Source organism: Oreochromis niloticus, linkage group LG3, assembly GCF_001858045.2.
Source record: "Oreochromis niloticus isolate F11D_XX linkage group LG3, O_niloticus_UMD_NMBU, whole genome shotgun sequence".
In the NCBI taxonomy this organism is placed as follows: Eukaryota; Metazoa; Chordata; class Actinopteri; order Cichliformes; family Cichlidae; genus Oreochromis; species Oreochromis niloticus.
The window spans coordinates 39213667-39229952 of NC_031967.2; the positions used below are offsets into that span (position 1 = coordinate 39213667).

The following is a 16286-nucleotide window of genomic DNA, read 5'->3' on the forward strand; positions in this document are numbered from 1 at the left end:
TTAATCACAATGACTGCGTTGACAGCCCTAGTTTGTTGGCTTGTTTTAATTTTGTTTTATTTTGCAAGCAGGTTATTAGATGCCGCTCCAACCACCCAGAAAATCCCAGCTCCTCTCCTCCCTGTGTGGCAAGCAGCAGGCACACCTCGCAAATGGAGGAAGCCTTTAATCCCTCCAAATGGGCAATAGAAAACCAATCAGTGCCCATGCAATCCCCAAAAATGTGCTGGCATGATGTCGGGGCAGCATGGGTGCTGTAGGAATGTTTCGCTTATTTTAGAATTTAGGAATGTGTTAGATGTAGAATTATTGTAAAGACACTGACACTGCCCTGGATATAAATAAAGGCCTGATTGTGTCATGAACTTAGAAGTAGATTTTAGGAGACCCTCCCCCACTTGAGCTGTGAAACTAAGACAAAAGGAGTTAATGTTAAGTGGAAATTCCTCAGGGCATACTTAGGTGGGGGTTTCAACATTTGTGACTTGATAACTGTGGTCTGGAACAGAGATGGGTTTTTATGACCTCCGGGGAGTCACTACATAGAGACACACACACCTACAGTGCTTTAATCTACGCACCCACACCCACATGCACACTCACTCATGTGCACACACATACACACAGGAATGCGCACATAGTCACTCACGAACACTCACGTAGATACGTGGGAGCGCGCACATGTCGGCATTCACGTGCTCGCACACACACAAACATGTAAACATAGTGCTTAGTTTTATGGCACCTCGTAGAGGGGTTAGAAGGGGGGTCGCATATACAAAACGGCATGTAACAGACAAAGGAGTTGAGATCTGCAGAGAAAGTCCAGGGTTCTGTACATCTCCCTTCTAGAAGGTGTAATCAATAAGTGTGTATTAATAAAAGTGTTGTTAATTGACTACTGAGTCCCGGTGTTCTTTCTGGAGGCCTGACGAATACACGAACCGGGGTGAAACTGCTTTTTGCAACAGTGCAAGCAACTTTTTTTTTGCCGATGCCATGATGCGGCTCCCTGGGCAACTGCCCATGTGACCCATATCAAACACCGCTACTGCATATAAATACTGTGACACTGGACACTAACGCATAACGCATTATCTGTTGCCACCTGAGCTACTACTACAAATATTTCATTCAAGGGGACTGTGCAACGATGACAGGATCTAAGAATAAGAGTCCAATAAGAGTCTCACACATACATCAGTGTCTTGCTTGCTTCAACTTGACCTGTCAAACCATCCATCCATCCATCTTCATCCACTTTATCCGAGGCCAGGTCGCGGGGGCAGCAGCCTAAGCAGAGAAGCCCAGACCTCCCTCTCCCCAGCCACCTCCTCCAGCTTATCCGGGGGAACACCAAGGCGTTCCCAGGCCAGCCGAGAGATATAATCTCTCCAGCGTGTCCTGGGTCTGCCTCCTCCAGGTGGGACATGCCTGGAACACCTCACCCAGGAGGCATCCTTGTCAGATGCCCGAACCACCTCAACTGGCTCCTTTCGAAGTGGAGGAGCAGCGGCTCTACTCTGAGCCCCTCCCGACTGGCCGAACTTCTCAGCCTATCTCTAAGGGAGAGGCCAGTTACCCTTCGGAGGAAGCTCATTTCCGCCGCTTGTATTCGCGATCTTGTTCTTTCGATCACTACCCACAGCTCATGGCCATAGGTGAGGGTAGGGGCGTAGATCGACCGGTAAATTGAGAGCTTTCGCTTCTATGCTCAGCTCTCTCTTCACCACAACAGACCAGTACAGCGTCTGCATCACTGCAGCCGCTGCACCAATCCGTCTGTCAATCTCCCGCTCCCTTCTCCCATCACTAATGAACAAGACCCCAAGATACTTAACTCCTCCACTTGGGGCAGGGCCTCATCCCTTACCTGGAGTGGGCACTTCACCCTTTACTTGGTGAGGACCATGGCCTCAGATTTGGGGGTGCTGATTCTCATTCCCACCGTGAACGGGCCATTCAGTCCTTATACGACTGTTGCAAGAGCTTGGTCCGCATAGCCGGCAATAAGTCGGACTCGTTGCAAGTGGGTGATGGGCTCCGCCAGGGCTGCCCTTCGTCACTGATTCTGTTCATAATTTTTATGGACAGAATTTCTAGGCGCAGCCAAGTGGCAGAAGGCTTTCACTTCGGTGGTCTCAGGATCTTATCTCTACTTTTCGCAGATGATGCTGTCCTGTTGGCTTCATCAGGTGACGGCCTCCAGCTCGCCTTGGAACGGTTCACAGCCGAGTGTGAACCGTTCCTATTAAAGCCTTTTGCCCATACCGGGACTCAAACCCAGGCTACATAAAACATAAAACATATCTGTAAGCATAAAACAAATATACATTTCATAACACGTCACTGGACAAACCTCGGTTAGTTGATTTCCTCTGTGCTGTGCAGACGAGCATCAGTCAGCAAGTCAAGGTGGTGAGAAGGACTCATGCCCTTTGTGACTCTGCTAGTTCTTCTGAGGAAACACCACCGTCTCTCCACACCGTCACCATCTGTGAGCACAAACGGCTGCTCTGCTCTGCCAGCATGTAGGAAATCAGATATCACACACACAGGGGTGAAGAAACATTAGAGCTCAACTTTGGATACATTAGATCTAAATAGATCAAACTAGCTCTTAGTTTCAGCAATGAGTGAACAGACAGACAATGATACCAAACTGATTCTGTATGAATACAATATAGTATTGTCAATACAGGTGTGAAATTAATGTATTAAAAGTAATATACATATATTTGATAAATTAGTTTGCTAAATTAGAATATATTTTTCTTTTTCTTTCATTTAACAATTGCATCTGAATGAATTAAATATTGAACCAAAATATATTGTCACATTCTTCATTCTCAAATACAAATTTCACAAAGTAAATTTTTGATTAACATAAAAAATATGAATTACAAAAAATAATTGTATATTATTAAAATATTATGCAACCATGACCAAAGTCAGAATCATCATTACAGTATTGTGGACTTACTGCTTGATAAACTTCAGGGGAGATCATGATGACAGAAAACTGTAAACAACACTCTGAAGTCTGAAGCTGCTTTTCTTATTTCTGTGACCTCAGCACGCTGACAGACCTGAAGTTGCTAGAGATTTTAAAAAGTGATAATTATAGGGAAGAAACTTCTCTTTTTCATCCGTTTAATCAAACATTTGATGCCTCAGCTGTCTCAGTCCTAAAGCATTCTGCAACTACAACTAACCTGAGGAGGCTTGGATTTGGCTGCAGGTGCCCCTGTACATCCTTCTCAGCAGCACACATGTGGGTACAATTTAATCACACTTCGTCCTGAGCTTTGCTTCATCACAAGACTAAAGGTGGCATCCCGTGTCACAGTCTTATCATCATCCAATTGGAGAATAAACATTTACAGGCCTCCTGGTTTTGTTTTCTGATCCTGCAAAAAGACTGAGGACAACAAAGCCCAGAGAACACGAGATACACAACATCCAACATTCAGACTAAACAGCCTCCATAAATGAAGAGCACCAGGTTGGTCCAGTTATACTAGATATAAGCATACTTCACATTACTGTGTATCAATAATAAGCAAGAGACAAACTTTGAAGATGCAGAGCATGATGTCCCATCATCAGTCTGTAAACAAATATCCACCAGGCTTCTTTGTTGGCAGAGGTGAAGATTCTCCCATCAGGGATCAGTAGCGTGTATTAACCTGTGGTATAAGCAGCAGTCACTGAAATATTACTGTTTCAGATATGAAATCTGCCACATAAAAGCCAGGGTGGGAGGGATCTCTACAAACTGACTTACCTCTGCAAGTGTGAGGCTGTTCCTCCAGCCTCAACAAAAATCTGACTCTCCCGTCACAAACAAAAAACTCCAGCAGGGAGATAGAAAACGCTGCCTGGGTCTTGCTGGATGTTGCTGGTCAGAGTCCACACATTAGCAGAGTGCTTCTTGGTCCCACTGACCCATGTGGACAGTGACTGTGGAGAACTGTTCTGGCAAACAGAAAAGAGAATTAAAATGACAAAAAGCCAAACAGGATTTCCACAAAGACTCTCTTGGAATCAGCAATCAGAAAATCAATGGTTCATATTACAATTAAATATGACCAGGCTCCTTAAATGTAAGCAGTTAAGATCTGATTTGATTTACATCCTTCACACAGCACATTTCTCCAGGCTGTCAGGTAAACAGAATTAATCTCAGGTAACATGACTCATAGTAGAGATTCAGTAGGAAAGATTGCTAGCTCTAATATTATTACCACACAATCCAAGGACACACCAACAGCTCAGATTTCTAGAACTATTTAAACAAATGTCAGTCTATCCATTCATTTTCTTCTGAATATTCAGTTCAGGTTCACAGTGGGAGGCTGGGGGGGGTGTTGTGGAATTTTGTAAATAAAATCTGCTGTGATCAAGCTATTTATTACTGCGCGCAGGAGAGCCAACACACATCAAACATCTAAGTTCACAGTCATGTCAGCTCTGCCACAGAAGTGGTGTGGTGCTCACACTCCTCTTTGCATTCCAAGGAAGAGGGAGGAAGTTACAAACTGATCATACCACACTTCACGCGCCTCGCTATGAAACCTAACGGATCAATGGTTACGCTGTTTTGTGCCCTTGGCCTTATCAGCACCTGTAAAGGGAGTTGTTTTCTCAAACTGCTGATGCTGAAGTAAGTTCATCTAGTTTTAGAAACTTTCACTGAACAGTCTATAACAGTGTCACAACTAAGCATATGCATAAGCACTTAAATACCTTAAATGAGAATAATAGAAACTTTCTATTAGAGCCTGTCCCAGTAGTCATAGGTAGAGCACACCTGGACAGGTCACCAGTCTGTCAGAGGACTAACAGAGAGACAGACATCAGAGTAACAAATCTATTTAAAATTAATGTAAGCTTGCTGCAGCTGTATGTATGAACATGTGTTTCTGTGCTCACAGTCCACCTCTCAGGAACCTGCAGTTCATTTTAAGTCTACTTTAAACAGACCTCACAAAAGGCTGATGTGGCTGGATCAGTAGTCTGATTTAAGTACGATACCTTTGGCCAGGGATTAATCTGGTGCATCTCTTCACTGTAATCTTATGTATTTTCCCCACACCTGAATAAAAAATATTGATAATTACATATAACACATTCAGCTGATGCAGCCTGACTCAATCTGATTCTAGATGTTCAGCACACACAGAGACACAGAGGGACTGTTTAAAGTTTAGTGTTAACCTGAGTCACTGATCATTTACAGTATTACAGAGTCTGGCAGTCTTTGCATGATGTCCACCTCACTGTAAGTTTCTAGCTGACTCTCAGGTGTGACAGGTGTGCCAGCAGGAAAGAGTAATAATAACCTGCATCCTGAGGTTTGTCATGCAGGATTAAAGGAGCCAGGCTTTGTTCACACAGCTAGGATTGTATTTTACACTGACCCTGGGTCAGTATAAGTATCATACAGTTTAAACGAAGCACTGAAACGTGCACATATTTATTACAGATGCATTGAAGCTAATCGAGATATTTACTGTCAATCTGTGGCTGCAATTAATCACTTTACTGGAAACTTTATTAACTAGTAACTTCATGAGTCATGACAGAAGCTAATATTTGTGTCCCAACATCGTTTAAACAGTAACAGCTTTACTACAATACAAGCTAACGTTTACACCGTAACTTTAAGCTAGCACCATAAAGACGGTAAAACACGTAATAATATCTACAAATGCATCTTAAAGCTGTTATATTAGCACTCGCTGTATTACTAACATAACCACATTAACATTATTGACACTCGCTGACTTTTAATAGTCATTTTATAAATGCTGTCCGTTTAAATGGTCTTACCTGTAACACTGCTGTATCCACCGGATTCCAGCCAGAGTGGATTCTGGAGTCTTCCACGCTCCAGTTAGTGATCCTCCATCTGGATGGATGATAACAACCTTCTGAACAATCTAGCAGATGGAGATGGCCCATATCTATGGGACTGATTTCTGCTAATAACGCCTGATGGACTGAACATCCGAAGCGGGTCACCCGGTCGCTAGCTGTGCCATTACCCAGCGTACACCTCTCCCTCCATAAATGCAATAAACGATACAAAAGTAATGGCCTATAATTAATTTATCTGCTGTATCTGATGTTTCTCAGGTAGTTGTTTACATTATATAATATATTGTGTTCAGTACACGTCACTACAATGTGATTTCGGAAATACAGTATATAAATATACGGACAACAAGCTCTTCCGCGGCAATCTCTTGTCGTCAATAAACAACGTTTAGGGAGCGCTATAGTATTCAATAGGAGGACCCTGCACGTCAATTCTCGACGCGAGGGGGGTACCCTGTGCGTCGATAAGTGAAGCAGAGGGAGCCTGAGCATGCGTCACACATTTGACGAGTTGGGAGTGAGAACATGTTGGTATATACACACTCACACACACACACACACACACACACACACACACACACGTAGAAAAACATATTTAGTATACACATCCAGTAATGCATATACTCTTATATATTGTACATATATTTATTACTTTCAGATTTAGCCATTCTTATATTTTTGCTTGTTTTACGTTATTGTATTTTTGCACAACTCTGTTGCTTGAGATGCTTGCACACAAGAATTTCACTAGCATGTACTGTACCAGTGTACCTGCACATGTGACGTGACAATAAAAGTGATTCGCCTTCAGCGAAGGCGGTCGCACTTTTCTCCTCTCCTCCTTACCCTTATCTTCCCTGCTTAGCCTCTGTGTCCTTGTCTTGTCTTGTCTCGTGTGCATTACTTTCCCTGGAACAGTCTCTCACTGTCGTTCTCTAAAACCTAAAAGAATTATGGATTTGATCAACTGGTCTCTGAATGCTATTGACACCCTTTTCTCAACGAGAAGTCTGGGCTCGGGAGAGCCTGAGTGCCCTGGAGGGACTTTCCCTGCCGGATACATGATGGACGGGTGGCAGACCTGGAGGGTCGTGTGCCTGGCGGGACTGTCGATCGAGGACGCTGAAGATATCTACCTATTCGGAACCATGATAACAGGGTTCTTGCTGATCGGAGCTGGCCTGGCCCTGGTTTATCGGAGAAATAAGAAAGCGGAACCAGCTGTTCAAACCGCTCCAAGGCTGCCCGCTGGATTCGAAGCAATCGGACGAGGCACGACCTCTCACAACGAACGGAGCATGGTTAACACCTTGGAGACGCTTACAGCTGCTGTGAAGGCTCAAAGCAACACCATTGAGCGTATGGGGGGATACATCAGAGAGAGGCCTGCTCAAAATGAGACCCTTGAGCGACAGTTGGATCACATCGCGGAACGGATCACTGCAGCTGTGAGGTCTCAGAATCAAAAGAATGACAACAACACGGAAAAGAAGTTTGATACCATCATGGGGAGGCTCGCGGCTCTCCAACGGGAGATTGAGGGACCAGCGTCGGAGTGTTAAAGAGCAGCTTGACATTCTCCTGGCCTGCTCGCATGAAAAATCAACAAAACCAATATCGAAATGCGGACATCACCACGGCGCCAGCTGCAGGCCCAAGGCTGGAGCGGAACACTTACTCCCTGATAACGACTGTGATGACTATTCTTCCCATCCCAAGGCCACCTGGATCGGCTGGAGGACTGTTTACTTAGCCTGATAGGGCGAAGGACAGTGTCTCTGCTGAACTATGGACACGCAGACACATACACTTACACTGATAAGCACTCACTGATCCCCCCTCCCCTCCCAACGTCTTCGATGCTTCCCTCCCCCATGATGTGGACACCGGGTCAGCTGGCGGCGCAGTCGAAAGGTTGCAGCAGTCCCAGATCAGATGTGCACACTGTGTTTATTGTGTCATGATATCCCCCTACCCAACCCTGTGGCTTGTCGTGTCTTTCATAATGTTGTGCTGTGGTTATTCATGTGCTTTTTTTGTGCAGAGGAGTTTTTTTGTTTCCTGCTCCCGTGCTGTCCTGCCATGGAAGCACAGCATGAGAGGAGGTCTCTTTTTTTCCTCTTGTACCGTCCCTTTGTTGTGTACATTTCAGTGTTCTTTTCTGCAACGCTACCGATCTCCGACTTGTAACCCCCCATGTGATGTCTGTGTAATGTGTGTAAGGTCGGGGGGGGTCCCATCTCACTGCAGGGCAACCTGCACGTGACAAATAAAGCTGATTCTGATTCTGATTTGATTTGATTCTATAGTGTTACATCATATTCTATAAGGATGTTATGTGTTTGTATACTTTCTGCCCAGTTTGACCCATTTAGCAGAAGTCGGCCTGTTTAAGGCTCTGATATCTATTCTGTATGACTTAAAGCAGTTATGACATTGTATGATTTTCTCACCCAATAAAGGAATATTTCATATATCAGTCTGATCTTCATTCTATCAGAAACAGTTATCACAGCTCGTACATTTTCTTTTTACACATATTTAAAAGCATTGAGCCAAATTTAGTAATGCCAACATATTGAAAGAACAATGTTTGTCTCTTATATATAATACATCTATATATACACTGTCATAGATACTTGTCTTTGAGTGAAGATTTAAGGTGATAGGAGATATAAATAACTGCTACTTGCATCTTTGACCCAGAGTTCAAGTTCATATATTTATATATATATATATATATATATATATATATGTATATGTATTTATATATGTATATGTATATATATATGTATATGTATATATAATTACACCCAGCACGCCCCTGCGGGCGGTTTATCCTTCAAGCTCGGGTCCTCTACCAGAGGCCTGGGAGCTTGAGGGTCCTGCGCAGTATCTTAGCTGTTCCCAGGACTGCGCTCTTCTGGACAGAGATCTCCGATGTTGTTCCCGGGATCTGCTGGAGCCACTCGCCTAGCTTGGGAGTCACCGCACCTAGTGCTCCGATTACCACGGGGACCACCGTCACCTTCACCCTCCACATCCTCTCGAGCTCTTCTCTGAGCCCTTGGTATTTCTCCAGCTTCTCGTGTTCCTTCTTCCTGATATTGCTGTCATTCGGAACCGCTACATCGATCACTACAGCCGTCTTCTTCTGTTTGTCTACCACCACTATGTCCGGTTGGTTAGCCACCACCATTTTGTCCGTCTGCATCTGGAAGTCCCACAGGATCTTAGCTCGGTCATTCTCCACCACCCTTGGGGGCATCTCCCATTTTGACCTCGGGACTTCCAGGTTATACTCGGCACAGATGTTCCTGTACACTATGCCGGCCACTTGGTTATGGCGCTCCATGTATGCCTTGCCTGCTAGCATCTTGCACCCTGCTGTTATGTGCTGGATTGTCTCTGGGGCATCTTTACACAGCCTGCACCTGGGGTCTTGCCTGGTGTGATAGACCCCAGCCTCTATGGATCTTGTACTCAGAGCTTGTTCTTGTGCTGCCATGATTAGTGCCTCTGTGCTGTCTTTCAGTCCAGCTTTGTCCAGCCACTGGTAGGATTTCTGGATATCAGCCACCTCCTCTATCTGCCGGTGGTACATACCGTGCAGGGGCCTGTCCTTCCATGATGGTTCCTCGCCTTCCTCCTCTTTCTTGGGTTTCTGCTGCCTGAGGTATTCACTGAGCACGATACCATATATACATATATATATATATATATGTATATATATATATATATATATATATATATATATATATATATATAATCTGACAATACATATAATATTGTCCATATTATATTATATTAACATTACCACAGTGAGATGACTTTAGTCTCATGAATAACATTAGCTAATTATTATTTACTAACTAATCTTGAAATGACTGTTCAGTACAGAAATGAAGCCCAACTATCATGTTTTACAGTCCTGTGGTCTCAACTAATCAAAGTGATGTCATGACAAAAATGAATGACCAACAAAACATTTTTTCTCCTTCATTTCTGTCACACAAAGCTGTATGAAACATTTCTCGCGGTTAGTATCATGGTTGCTAGGCAACCTGAACAGCGCGACGAAGGCTAGACCGTCCCATTTCACAAGCCTCTCACTTCACTTAATTGGGACACAGCCGTAGAGTCGACAGCCACACCCGTGGGCATCCCATCAGCTCCTCGGACACCGGGCCGCGGACCATGACAGGTACATTTTTCGACCAATAGGAAAGGTGGGGTTTTTTTGGTTTTGTCTTTGTTCACAGGTTCAGAGTGCTTTCGAGCGTTTTCCGCATAAAACGCCATTTGTACCGTTTCTTGCCGCAGTAAATATAAACAACGATAGTATTCAGGAAGAAAACCAAACATTGCATGTAGGTCTGTGAAGGTTCTCAGTCATCCAGGTCATCGTAGTCAAAGGAGTTTGCAAAGAAAAGCGTCTGGACTTCTTTAAGTTGCTTGAAGATGTTTCACCTCTCATCCGAGAAGCTTCTTCAGTTCTAAGGTCAAATGGCCGAGAGTCCCAGATTTAAACCCAGTGGGAGTATCCCCCCAAAGAGGGACAAAGGACCCCCTGGTGATCCTCTAATCACATGAGCCAAGGTGTGAAAGCGAGTGTGGGACCTAATCAGCCAGGGTTTCGGGTGAGCTCATTGTGAAACCTGGCCCCACCTTGTCATGTGAATTCCTGAGGTCAGATGGCCCAGGATGTGAGTGGGCGTTAAGGCGTCTGGGAAGGGATCTCAAAACTGGATTATAGATGGCAGACAGTTGGTGTCGTAAACCACCGCCTCTGTTCAAAGATGGTCGCTCACAGTGGACATAGATGGCCTCTTTCACTTCTCTTTCAAACCATCTGTCCTCTCTGTCCAAAATGTGAACATTGGCATCCTCGAAAGAGTGACCTTTATCCTTAAGATGCAGATGGACTGCTGAGTCTTGTCCCGTGGAGGTGGCTCTTCTATGTTGTGCCATGCTCTTGTGAAGTGGCTGTTTGGTCTCTTCGATGTAGAGGTCTGGGCATTCCTCGCTGCACTGTACAGCATACACCACGTTGTTAAGTCTGTGTTTTGGAGTTTTGTCTTTCGGGTGAACCAGTTTCTGTCTGAGTGTGTTGCTGGGTCTGAAGTACACTGGGATGTCGTGCTTGGAGAAAACTCTCCTGAGTTTCTCTGATACACCGGCTACATAGGGGATGACAACGTTGTTGCGTCTGTCTTTCTTATCCTCCCTCGCTGGTGTCTGATCTTCTTTTCTGTGACTCTTTGCTGACTTTATGAACGCCCAGTTAGGATAACCACATGTTTTGAGTGCTTCCTTTACGTGTGTGTGTTCCTTCTTTTTTCCCTCAGGCTTAGAGGGAACATGTTCTGCCTGGTGGTGTAGGGTCCTAATTACTCCAAGTTTTTGTTCCAGAGGGTGATGGGAGTCAAAGAGGAGGAACTGGTCCGTGTGTGTGGGCTTCCGGTAAACTTCAATGTTGAGGTTGCCATTCTCTTCAATGTGCACGGCGCAGTCCAGGAAAGGCAAACAGTTATCCTTTGTGTCTTCCCTGGTGAACTTGATGTTTTTATCCACAGCGTTAATGTGAGCAGTGAAGGATTTCACTTCTTGTGTCTTGATTTTGACCCAGGTGTCATCTACATATCTGTACCAGTGGCTGGGTACTCTTCCTTTGAAAGAGCCAAGAGCCTTCCTTTCCACTTCCTCCATGTAAAGGTTGGCTACATTGTAGCACTCAAGTCCAGACGCTTTTCTTTGCAAACTCCTTTGAAAACATTGCATGTATTTTTTTTTAATCAAAGCTCTGGTTTTACGTGGTCTATCAACACAATTTAAAACCTAGTATGAAGTCCACACTTTTTCCGTCAATTATTCCGTCTGTCCTGCTCACATCTCCAATGGTTGTACACGTTGTCACTAACGTGGCTTCACTCCACATCAGCCACGCAGCTTTGCCAGCTAAAACACCGGTGTTGGCACATAAGGACGCTGTCATAGCCTGTCAACGACGTTGATTAGCTGCGCATATACGAATGTAAATCGCGTGATTGGTTACGGCAGAGGTTCCCAAAGTGTGGGGCCCGCCCCCTAGGGGGGGCGCAGAGCCATTGCAGGGGGGCGCGGTATGAAAAGAAAAAAGAAAAAAGAGCGCTTGGACACTGTGGACAGGTTTTTGACGGGGCTCCCACACAAACGCAAAGCAGGAGATGAAGCATCGCCAAATATGTTTCCAAACCAACTTCCTTCCAAGCCAAAGACAGGAAAATATGGTGAAGCATATCTTCCCTTTGGCTTCACCTGCACAAGTGCCAAGGTAGGTCTCCCCTGCAAAATTAGTTTCCCTGCGTCGGGAGCAGCGCTGGGCTCTCCAAATCACGGACAAACAGTATCCCACATTCTTGACTTTTAGTTCACAAACACTTCTTGTAATAACGAACTACTCCTGACATTTTGGACATGTTAGCTCTTTATGCAGTAAAGTTACATTGGGATACAAATAATATCAGGCTGATCCTTCCATAATTTGTTCCCCCCGATCAAATCACGGACAAACATTGTCCCACAGCTGATTTTGTTTTTGAACCCATTTTGCACAGAGAGGCATTTTTTGAAAAATGTATTGATAGCAATGTTGAATATTATTACACAGGAAAAAACAACTACACGTAAAATAATCACACCATGACGCCTCTGCCTTTCTAAATGGAGGGACAGTAACTGCGTGTGTATATGTAAGCGTTTAAAAACTGAAGATAGTCAGATTGACAGTATTTTGTCTCTATCTGCCTGTCTCGGTTCTGGGTCCGTTGGACCCAGTATTTTGAGTTTATTATGTTTTGGTTTAATTTTGCATCTGGGATTGTTTTCTCATTCTCTGATGATGATGATGGTGATGGTGATGATTATTATTAGAGTTTCATGTTTCTGTTTATTTGTGTTTTAGGAATTGTGGTTTATGGTTTCCTGTTTTGTTTTGAAGGAGTGTGCCTCATGTTAGTGTGTGCAGATTTGTTCCCCCTGTCTTGTTAGCCCTGATCTCTCCCAGTTGTGTCTCCCTCCTGTTGCCGATTCCCTCATTACTACCCTGTGTATATAAGCCCTGTGTTTTCTCATGCTCGGTGTCGCGTCGTACCCTCAGATTATGCCTGTGTGTTTCCGTGTCAGTGTTCCAGTGTTCAGTATTTCAGTGTTCAGTATTATTGCTCGGTTTATGTTTCGTTTTCATGCCAGCAATAAAGCTGAGGTTTTGATTTACAATTCTGTGTTCGAGTCCTGCGCTTGGATCCTCACCTCTGCCTGCCGCACACAGAGCCCTGACACTGCCATTCTGCAATTCATCTCATGTAAACAATAACGTGGCACACAGCGTGACGTGAAAAGAGGCACATACCTTTGACGTTGCGTGACGAACTCTGTAATCCTCGTCCACACATAAACGCAAAAAAGGAGTTTAATCTCCGTTTTCGGTGAATCGCAACGCCGTTTACGTGTGGACGAAAGGCCCAAACGCATAGAAACAGCTGAGTTTTCAAAAATACCCGTGTAGGTGTGGACGCAGCGTAAAAGAGTTAGTAGTGTATTTTATTACTACCTGTAATTTATTGCCGTTTACTTATATTTGCTTAATTGTTTATTAAATGTTTGAGGTGTGAAATAAACCGCAATGGAGTTTGTAAACAAAATATGGGTGTGTGTGTTTGGAGGATGTGTTTGTGGTGGGGGGGCGCGAACATTTTTCTTGTAAAAAAGGGGGGCCTGGCAAAAAAAGTTTGGGAACCACTGGGCTATGGGATAAGGTGGTATCGCTCTAATCCCATACGGGAGCAGCCAGTCACTTACTGACTAACACTGCAAAACAGAATTGTTAAAGTTTTAATTTTAATTTCAATTCAGGTTAGATTTTTTTTTTGTGCGCAATGCAGATTTTTTGTGCGCAGAGACCGTGCCAGCAGTGCGCAATTGCGCACGCGCGCAGCTTAGAGGGAACATTGCTCCTGCCCCTCGCTGCTCTCCTCCTTCTGTCCATCGTTCCCACAGAATCTCGAGTGGTGACATCAGTGGAAGACTGTAATGAGTTTTTTTCTGCAGCAAACTCCACCAAACATCCCAGAAATTTTGGAGGGAGGGAAGACCCTGGACCAAAACAGATACAAACTGATTTGCCAGACTTTGAATAACAGCAGTACATTTGTGACGCTCTACGACACTCATAACAAGATTCCAATTTTTTCTGCTGCAAAGTTCAATGGGAACACATCTGGAAGACCCAGGCCCCCATGGATGATTGAACCACAGGTATCAGTATTTATGTGTAATATATATCAGTTATGTATAATAAATGTTATGTGTTACTTCATAATAACTGCTGCGATGCAGCTTTTAAGCTGAAATAAAATATTATGACAGTGCAGGCCTACGTACATGATAAACTAATCACTGTACAGGCTGACTCCAAAACTCTAGTGTTGCTGATACCATTTCTACTAATTCAATGATTCTGCTCATGATTTGAGGGCTCTACAGATGATTTCCATTACAAAGTGATAATCAGCACTGTTCAGTATATGTTCCTAAAGACATCACTGAGTTCAGCTTCACTGAGTTTAGCTAAAATTAATTTAAATCATGTCAGTTTAAGTTTGCTCTGTAAATGAAAAAAAAAGCCATTTCAGCTGAATAAATTATCCTGAGGTGATAACTTAACTTTTAATCTGTTCATCTATTTAGCAATAATCATGCATGCATTAATAATCTACCCCTTTGATTTTGACAGCTTGAAAAAACAAGTGACAATCCAAATATGAGAAGATCAAACGACAATATCACCTACAACTACCAGGCTGTGAACGAAGACTACAAGAACAACCAAGGGTTTGACAGAGGACACTTGTTTCCAAGCTCTTACGGATTTACTGATTTAGAAAAAAAATCTACTTTTACTCTGACTAACATTGTTCCCCAAAAAGCTAAAATCAACCAGGGAAGCTGGAATAAAATGGAGGAATGCATCAAATGTGTTTTGAATGAATATTGCATTAACAACAATGGCAATATAGAAGGCTTTGTAGTTATCGGGGCACAGCCCAGCAACAACAGTCTCAACAACAGTACCGAAAACAGGATCAATATTCCTTCAATATTCCTTCAGTGCTCTGGTCGGCCTTCTTCTGCTACAGTCACAGTCAGAACAAATGGCTGGCAACTGCACACTGGGGCGACAACACAGTTGATGGCCCTAAATATCTGGAGACAAGGACCATGGGATGACTCCACACGGAGTTAAAAATTGAAGCATTTCCTAAAACAGAATGTCCTAAATGTACAATTGTCACTCACCTTTACTCAGAGGATGCCTGTAAGTCTGAATGCAGAAAGTCTGAGAAACAGGAGAAAGTCAGGAGAAACAGTAGGAAGAATAAAGTCCATCCTACTACAACCACTGCTATTCCTTCAGATTCAACACCTTTGTCTTCTTCTTCCACATGTAATTCACTGACCCCTCCCAGCGCTACATCTTTCTCTTCATCTGGAACATCTGCTCCACTTTCCACCACATCTGGCAAATCAACATCTGGTCCTCTGAGTACTACAACTAGCATTGCTACTGGTGCATCTGTCCAAAGTAGTACATCCACCCGTGTTAGAAAGTTTAGAGTAAATGACAATGATGAGACTCCTCATCAGGCTGTTGGAAGAAAAACATTTTCTTGGAGCTAAAAAGAGGAAGATTATGGTTCAAAAATCAGTTGTTTTCAGTTAAACTACCTGGAAGCATCATGTGAGAAGTAAAGGTTAAATTGTAAGTGATTTGGAAAAGCTGCCAATCATGAAAACGTTAAAAGAATAAATCATCAGAAATTGTATAATTTACTTTTATGTAGAGAAAAATTAAAAAGAGTCTTAGAGTACTTTTACTCATTATGTTTTCTTTTTTTATTCATAATAAAGTTGTTCTCATGTGCTGCAGCTGCCTTTAGTTTAGTTACTGTGGATGCTTCCCTGCTTGGCATTTCTCAGATGATGAATACAGACATCATGCACAGCAAAGGAACAGTGAAGTTTATTCTTTATTATTGCAAATAGCTCTTACAGGTTACTCTAACATTTTTATAACCTTCCCTTAAGGCCTGCTGTCCAGGCCTCTAAAGTTAATCCCAAAAATAAGAAGTGCCAGGATCGATAGGGGATCTACAATATCCGGTGGGACTGATAGGATTTGACCTATCAATCATAATTCTGTATAGGGGTCATGGGTCCTGCAGATCAACAATTGTGATTACAGGAACAAGTGCTGCTGTTTTGATACTGTCTCAGTATGGATTCAACCCCCTTTTACTTCACTGTGTGCCTGTAGACAGACTCCATGTTAAACTATGACACCACCATCTTCAGTGTTGCTGTTA

At 43.5% G+C, this 16286-nt stretch overlaps 1 long non-coding RNA gene across 4 annotated transcripts; it reads right to left on the minus strand.

Annotated features, from left to right (window-relative positions):
- Nucleotides 1-2385: 2385 nt before the first annotated feature.
- On the minus strand, nt 2386-5916 carry LOC109199401 (uncharacterized). Of its 4 annotated transcripts, none has more exons than XR_002059802.2 (5): nt 5836-5916; nt 3788-3978; nt 3216-3710; nt 2984-3098; nt 2409-2521 (listed from the first exon to the last, which is right to left on the minus strand). It is a non-coding gene; the product is annotated as an uncharacterized LOC109199401 (long non-coding RNA). The 4 variants fall into 4 exon arrangements; XR_002059799.2 differs by having other exon boundaries at nt 2412-2521; nt 3216-3689; XR_003215307.1 differs by lacking the exon at nt 2984-3098 and having other exon boundaries at nt 2386-2521; nt 3216-3689.
- Nucleotides 5917-16286: the final 10370 nt, after the last annotated feature.